Source organism: Brassica oleracea, chromosome C2 (genome assembly GCF_000695525.1).
Source record: "Brassica oleracea var. oleracea cultivar TO1000 chromosome C2, BOL, whole genome shotgun sequence".
In the NCBI taxonomy this organism is placed as follows: Eukaryota; Viridiplantae; Streptophyta; class Magnoliopsida; order Brassicales; family Brassicaceae; genus Brassica; species Brassica oleracea.
This window is the reverse complement of record NC_027749.1, coordinates 29,605,581-29,613,962: the sequence shown is the minus strand read 5'-3', so window position 1 is coordinate 29,613,962 and position 8,382 is coordinate 29,605,581. Positions and strand designations below refer to the sequence as shown.

Below are 8,382 nucleotides of genomic sequence, written 5' to 3'. Positions count from 1 at the left end.
ACTTCCGTTGTTTCCAACGTGTTATTTGTTAAAAAAAAAAAAACAATGTGTTATTTGTTTCTACAAAAACAGATACACTGTATCGATATGGGAGAAATTGCTACAGACAAATCACTGACCATATTAGACAAGAAGTCATTACTGGCTCTAACACAGTCTTATTAGACAAGAAGTTATTACAGGTACACATCCTAGTTAAAATAAACGTGCATGAGCCTCCACGTATCCTTATTAAAACATAAATTAAACGTGCATTCTTAGATCTTGAAATATAGTCCAGAGGTACCATCGAATCCTTTGGATCTGTAGAACTTTGACTACTCTGTAATGGTGGTGTCTGTCTCTATAAATAGGAGGGTTTTGTTGAGACAGAAGCTCTTTGCTAGGTACAAACTAAAGAAGCACACCACTGAGATACATGCTCCAGCTGCATTCGCCAAAACACGCTTATGAACTTGCCGTTTGTAATAAGCTGCACAAATGCTCAAAAAGATTAAAAATATTGATCAAGCTACAAGATGGTAGGTAGGTTAGTTAGTTAGTTAACCTAGAGAAAGTCTCCAACGTTGACGACAAGAGCTCCAAGGACAGGAGGAACATCTACCCAATATTGGTCTTGGAGAACTTGAAACCCTCCGACATGGTCTTGTAGAAGAACCGTGAGAAGAGAGTTGTCTGAGAGTTTGGTTAAGCCTAGACTTAGGTCGGATTGAAGACACGGCTGGTAGTAATGGCCGAGCGGGAGCAATGAATTGGTGCATTCCATGTCCTTGAGGTGATTAGTGTGTATCATAGAGCTTATGAGAGAAGTTGAAAGAGCATTTTACCTACTTTCATCACTTCCTTTGAGTATTCAACCATTACTTCCCTGATAAATTATGCGACCAAACAAGAAAACACATAAGAGACGTTTTATTCATTTGTGTGAGTTTTTGTAATTAGAGACAGAGATTCCTTTACATGCCTAATATGGTTTTATGTTTTGTTTCTTTCCCCTTCTTCTTTTCTTTAGAAGTCGTTTTATTGCGGTTTTAGCCAGCGATGATGGCTTTAGTGCACTCTTTGGGTTAAGAGCTTGTATGATCTTGATAACTGTTCATGCCGTTCCAAGGGCATGCTCTGCTGCTCCAAGCCCTGCGTTTTTCACCTCCGCTATCTTTGCTCCATAGCTACAAAATCATATCAAAAACATTAATCATCAATCAAATATAACAATGAACACAACAATAGATTTTGTATAATATTTTAAGAAGTTACTTTCATGTGACCGAGATGGACAATTTCAGTAAGATAGTTGAAGATGTTTTCATAACGTTAGAGCATCGTCCGCCTCTCAGATTGGCAAGGAGAGTGTACATAGACGCCATCGAAATTGGTTGCAAGGAAAAAGAATTCTTCTTGATCTAGTTTGATTTGTACTGCTCATCACTGCAAAGGACCGATATTTATAGCTGAAGCTTCACCCGATTAAAATGCGAAATGAAGAGGTAGATTGAATGCTACAAGTGGGCAGAGTGGAGTAATCACGAAAACTCGGAGTAAAGAACAGATTAATGGCAGGTTGAGACGTTACGGGGATCGGAACTACGCTTGGAGTATGTGGAATCTCATTAGTCCAAATCGCAGGTGCAAGAGGAAGACGACGACGAAACCTAATTCAAAATGGGTCTCCTTTATGGGCTTTAGGTATGGATCTAATATCATAATGTAAGAAAGCCCAGTTTAAATAAGAGTACTCGGAATCGTCTGAGAATAAAAAAACGCGAAAGCTCTGGTGTGGTGGTGACACGTGCCATGAAAAGCCCCATCTTCCATGGTGACGTGGCAGCAGGAGGAGGGAGAAAAATCCCCTTTATTATTATAGATAGATGACGACTGATTTATCGTTTCTTTTGGCTGATTTAGAGTTGAATTATGACTCGGTTTATGTTTAATTACGGCTGAGTTATCATTAGTTTAATTAGGCTGAGTTTTGGTCACATAATATGAAGTCATATTAGCATTAAACACTAATTAAAATCGGTATTGCATCAGATTTCTTAATTTACGTGCAGACATGTAAAACGTCAATTAAAAACGAATTGAGGGAGTAATAATTAGCCTCGATATTCTCATATCGTTGGCGGAGTTAAAGTATAGTCTTGGTATTATAAAGACCTTGATATTTTCCACACGCGCCACCATTAATCGACAACTCAGTCCAATCAAGCAAGTGGAAACGTCCCATTATTAATGAAAGTGGGTGAGTGATAGTCTACGTTGAGACTGAGTTATATTACATTCACAGCTGAGTTTTGGCTATGTTTATTATGGATGAATTATCAGCTTCTGACGAAACTCCACCCTTCATTTTCTTCTTCTTCTCATTCCCCTTCCCCTGCGCATTACCCTGCGTATTCCCCTGCACTTCCCAAAAACCTTTCACAGATCTACCTGCATGTATGTCTGGTATCAAGCTAACGAGTTGTGGGTCGTCAGGTTCACCCGGCCATTTAGGAAACATCTCTTCAGTTGAGTCCTTCAAAACCATTCTCCTCACACGCACCTGCAACACAAGGTTATAATTAAACTCAGCCACCAAAATAACACATAACTCAGCCATCAAATATAATAAATCAGCCATCAAAAAACTAAAAACTCAGCGTTAAACCTTATCTCGCCATGCTCATTGATTTCGGCAGCCAACAAGTTATCAAAACTTGCACGTGTACACTTTCCACCCCATCGCAAAAGCGGAACGTCTTCATTATTCACCACCCTCCCAAAATTCTCACTGAAGCAGACGACGGATTCACACGCCCAAATCAATAACGCGACGGTCATGCCGCTTATTGTGTATGACCCTCCTTCTGGAGCCAATGTTTTAATAGAGTCAATGAGAACTTCGTATGCAGTCCGACCCCATGGCTTCATCGTCGAATACCCTTATTTCACTTTCAAAAGGGATCCTTGAATTGTGATGCAAACAATAGACTCCCATGGCTTGAAGAAGTAGCAGCCCCAACCACTTACGCTTTTCAAAACTCCAAAGCGGAGAGAACGCTAATGCTTCCTTCAGTTCATCTAACTTGGGTCCCATCCCAAGCGGCACCTTCAACTTCTCCCAAAACTCTTTGTATTGATCAGCTTCAAACCTTTCTGTTGGCAATGGACCTGTGTTTAACCCAATGATCTCACCAAACTCGAGCAAGCTAAAACTGATAACCTCATCAACCACGAGACACCATATCTCCTTCTTGTGCACTAGTGTACGGTCCTACCAGACCATATGCTTTCGCATCCAGCTAGCCTAGCAACTACTCCAATGGGAGAGTTCGCTAGTTTTTCCCACACATCAAGTCCAATTGTTTCTCTAATGTGGGAGAAATTTCCTAGACGGAAATTGTGATTAATTTCTTTTTTTCCAGGTTAGAACACCCTTCAGGGTAAAGTCTTGGAGGGTAATCCCGTGATTTAACTTTAGCAACATCCATCTGATCATATAACCCAACAATAAATCCGCCACAAGATAACAATAACACATCCATACTATAACAATTACTCAGCCACAAAATGTTTGAATAACTCAGTTACAACATAACTGTAACTTAGCCACAACATAAAAGTAACTCAGCCACAACATAACATTAACTTAGTCACGACACAGCGATAACTCAACCATAACATAACCTAACTCAGACGCAACAAAACCCTAACTCAGACGCAACAAAACCCTCAACAAAACCATATCACAACCGCAACATAACCCTATCTCAGTCGCAACAAAATATAATATATAATGTCTCGATATCCTACCGGAAAAGACGAACTAGTAGATAAGAATGCGGCGAAGACGGCGGCGAAGACGATTTCGTACAAACGATTGAAGACGACAATTCCAGAGAAAACAGAGTATCACGACAGAGAGGTAGTTCGAAGAAGAGGAAGTAAACACAGACAATGTTGATGACGGAGAGTGGGAGTATCCTCGCGGTTCCTTCTTCGACGGTTCCTTCTTCGAGACGACAAAGACAATGTTCTTAGTTAGTTTTTTTTTTAACTTCTATGTAGTTATGTTGGAAAAGAGACGGTTTGGTTTCTATTCTGATGATGTGTATATTTAATTAGTGATGTGAATTTAATGTTTAAAAATAATTTCAATTAAAAAAAAACTAACCAAAGGTCCTTACAGTCATTTACTATGGGTAGGAAAACATTCTAGTAATTTTTAAAAGATGTTTAACACTTTAGTAATAAACCAACTTTTCTTATAATTTTCTCTATTTTTAAACTTAAAATTTGTAAAATTTCGAATAGATGTTTGCTTGCCAAGTCATCCTAGCAAGCTCTTCCAATATTTTTTTTTTTTTTTTGATGTGACCACCGCCGAGGAAAAGTATAACCAGTAACTACTATCCTTCCACTAGACGTATTATTTCCCCGATTGACTTGGCTGGATTAGTCTTTTTGGCAACTTTGGCTGGATTAGTCTATTCTAATATATCTTCTTTGCCTCATGTCTAGCCCAGCTTTTAATAAATTTAGGCTTAAGTAATAAGATAGAAAGTAAAGGACTAGTTTTTGCGATTTGTCTTCTCGACCAATAATCCAATGAACAAAATCCACCAAAATATCAATAGAGATGTATTAAAAAACGCACACTTTTGGCTTTCAGAGAGCGATAGTGTAAAAGGGATCTGGTTCGGTTTGTTCGAACGGTGCCACTAGTTTCTAGCTATAGCTTAGATATGAACTTATATATATATATATATTATATATTACCAAGTTTTAAAGCGTTGCTGCTGATGCTTTAAATCAAGATTCTTGCATAACAATTTTATAAACTTCTTGAAATACTTACATCTAATGTAATCCAAAGGATCTCAATCACTGCACCAAAAGCAGTGAAGGGCATTAGTTGGGAGGAAGATTCTTGCAATACCAACAATGCTTGAGCTTCCAATTCACTCTCGGAAATATTGAGAAAACAAACTGCCCCAAACAAGAGACAAACCGGGAAATCAATATCCGTAAACACCATATTCTCTTCCAACTGCCACCAAAAAGAGAAAAACAAAATCTAGATAGATACAACAAAAAGAATCACATACTGCATAAGAGATCGCACCGGGACGACATAGATGCCACTAAGAGGCACAAGGGTAGAACCGAAGGAAACTCTATCCATCTGTACATCATCAACTAAAACCAGAGACTATATATCCACTGGCATCCACACAATTTGTATTTCAACCCATTCAACAGATAAAGGTGAGCTGAGAGTGAGACGCAAAGATGAACCTGGAGGACCGTACGAGGAGGCCGAAGAGGAAGGTCGAGATAAGATTTGAGAGAAGACCAGTTTGCGCCTCGACAATAAGACCTGCACACAACAGGAAATAAACGTCCATAAGCGAAGTCACCAGAGGACAAGAGGATCACCACCACCTCTGAGCATTGTCTCCATCGTTGGACAAGCAAGCATCAGAACAAGGGTTTGGATAAAATCACGAGGAGACGGCTTGGCAGAGTTATTGAGGATTCGAAGAGGAGAAAGGATATTGACATTGTCTGGAGGTTCCGGTGGAGTGATAGGAGAGAGACCTTCACTTTAAAAAAAAAACAATCACACTAAAAATATCTCTCAGACCCACACCCCGAGGTACACCGTTCTGGATAGATCTCCCGCCCAACTCTATCGTTCCCCCAGCCTTCTTTTGAAGCAGACTAGTACAATGAACAAAATTTAGGTTCACCAATTTAGGTTCACCAATTAGGGTAAATCTTTAAATTCACCTCTATTTCTAGGACCAATCAAAATACCACATAGATAATTAATTAAAAAAATTAAATTTATTTAAAAAAAAAAAAACAGTAATGCTAATTTTAACAACGTTGATGCCGCCAGCTAAACTGTAAACCCGGAATATTAAATTCTCAACCTTAAACTGTAAATCTTAAACTCAAACCGTATACTCTAAACCCAAATCCTATACCCTAAACCCAAACCGTATACTCTAAACCCAAATCCTAGACCCTAAACCCAAACCGTAAACCTTAAATCCAAACCGTAAACCTTAAATCCAAACCATATACCCTAAACCAAATCCTAGACCCTAAACCAAAATCGTATATTCTAAACCCAAATCTTAGACTTAAAACCCAAACCGTAAACCCTAAACCTAGACGCTATAAAGTTTGGGTTTAGGATCTATTAAAGGAGCTCATGATAAAAATCCACCGGATTTGATTTTTCGATCTAGGTTTAGAGTATATGGTTTGGATTTATGGTATACAGTTTGGATTTAGGGTCTACGATTTGAGTTTAGGGTTTAGGGTTTAGGGTTTAGGATTAAATGTTTAGGTCTAGAATTTAAGATTTAGGGTTTAGTGTTTATCTAGCGGCGCCATCGTCATTAAAATTGGCATTATTCTTTTTTTTAGTTATTTTTAAATAAATTTAATTATTTTTTAATAAATTTAAAGGTTCACCCTATAAATTGATCAAGGGTTAGTATGGTAATCATGATTTGATTTGGGTTAAAAGATGATCAAGTTTTAGTGTAACTGATGAAACTTGATCGTTTACTTGCTTTCGCGAATGTCAATGGTGGTTTACCTGCTGCGGATGAAATGGGTACGCAGTGAGTAGGCTTGAGATTGAGTCCGATCTATGTGATGCTGGAAAGGACTTTGGTGGAGTTGGTAGTGGCAGTGGATAATGAGATCAGCCAGGTCACTAAATTGAAGTCTAGTCCTCATCAAGGGTCAAGTCCCTGGGAGACATGAGTTACCACCGTGAGGATGTTGGCTGGTCGAGAAAGTAATTTCTCTGGAAGAGGTGGAAGGTTCTCCGCCGCTGATTGTTGCCATATGCTTAGCAGATATATTTGCCTGTAAAAGGTCCTTCCTTGGCTTATTGATCAAATGGACAGCCGAGCTTATGTCTCTCAGTTTTCAACTGATGGTTCTCTCTTTATTGCTGCCTTTCAGGTGAATTTTTCATTCCGGTAGTTAGGAACCCACTCTCATTTCTACAAATGTTCATGTTTCATTCTTTACTTTCAGGGAAGCCATATTCGGATTTATAATGTAGAGAAAGGTTGGAAAGTTCATAAAGATATTCTTACAAAAAGTTTGCGTTGGACTGTTACTGATACTTCTCTCTCCCCTGTAAGTAGGGAAAGCAGTTTTGTTTATATTCCAATTTGGAAAGGTATAATGACTCCCTTTTTGCAGGTTTTTGCAAACATGTCCCCTATTGTTCACATCGTCGATGTTGGCTCTGGTACAACCGAGTCTCATGCAAATGTCACGGTATGAACTGAGAATATTAGAATAAGACGTGTTTGTTATAAAAAGAAGAGGTATTTTATTGTATCGCAAGAATTTAAATAAGGGTGAAATTTTATACCCGTAGAATTTCTAACACTGATATAAAAAGAGCGAATTTCTTATTATAGAGAGAGAAGAGATTGAGGTTGAGAGATGCGTAATACGACGAACGTAAATGTTCGTATATATAGAAAAAATTCACTGTGCAAATAGTGCAGCGGGCCCCACATCTTTAATATTTTTCAATGTTTTCTGCTGGCTGCTGGCTTTCTTAGCTGTCTTTCATAACACTCCCCCTTGGGGACCGGTGTCACTATCCACTCTCGCTTAACGTCTTTGTTGCCTCGTTAAAAACCTTTACAGGAAAACCCAATGGGAAAAACAATAGTAAGGTAAAAAGAGTACAACCACGTAAGCTCCCCCTCGAATAAGCAGTCATATATCCTTCTGACGGCGCATTCCAATGTTGTGGATGTGTTTTCTGAATACCGAGGTAGGGAGTGATTTTGTGAAGAGGTCGGCTGCATTGTCGCATGATCGAACATATCTTACTTCAATCTCTTTATTCTTCTCGAGCTCTTGAGTGTATGAGAAGAACTTCGGAGGTATATGTTTGGTTCTATCGCTTTTGATATATCCTTCCTTCGTTTGAGCAACACATGCTGCGTTATCTTCATATAGAATAGTTGGCTCCGCATTTTCGTCAATCCCACCGCTTGAACAGATGTGTCGGCTTATTGATCTTAGCCATACACATTCTCTACTTGCTTCATGGAGTGCAATGATCTCAGCGTGATTTGAAGAAGTAGCAACAAGTGTCTGCTTCTGAGAACGCCAAGATATGGCGGTGCCTCCAATTGTAAAAACATATCCTGTCTGGGATCGAGCTTTGTGTGGATCTGACAAATAACCTGCATCTGCAAAACCAATCATTTGACCTTTTGAACTTTTAGGATAAAACAAGCCTAAATCAGTTGTTCCTTGAAGGTAACGAAAGACATGTTTAATTCCATTCCAATGTCTTCGCGTAGGAGACGAACTGAATCTCGCTAAAAGATTAACAGCAAA

The 8,382-nt window shown here is 38.9% G+C and overlaps 1 pseudogene; it reads left to right on the top strand.

Annotated features, from left to right (window-relative positions):
* The first annotated feature begins 6,611 nt into the window (after window positions 1-6,611).
* Window positions 6,612-8,382, top strand: part of LOC106323962 — a 6,931-nt pseudogene continuing 5,160 nt past the window's right edge.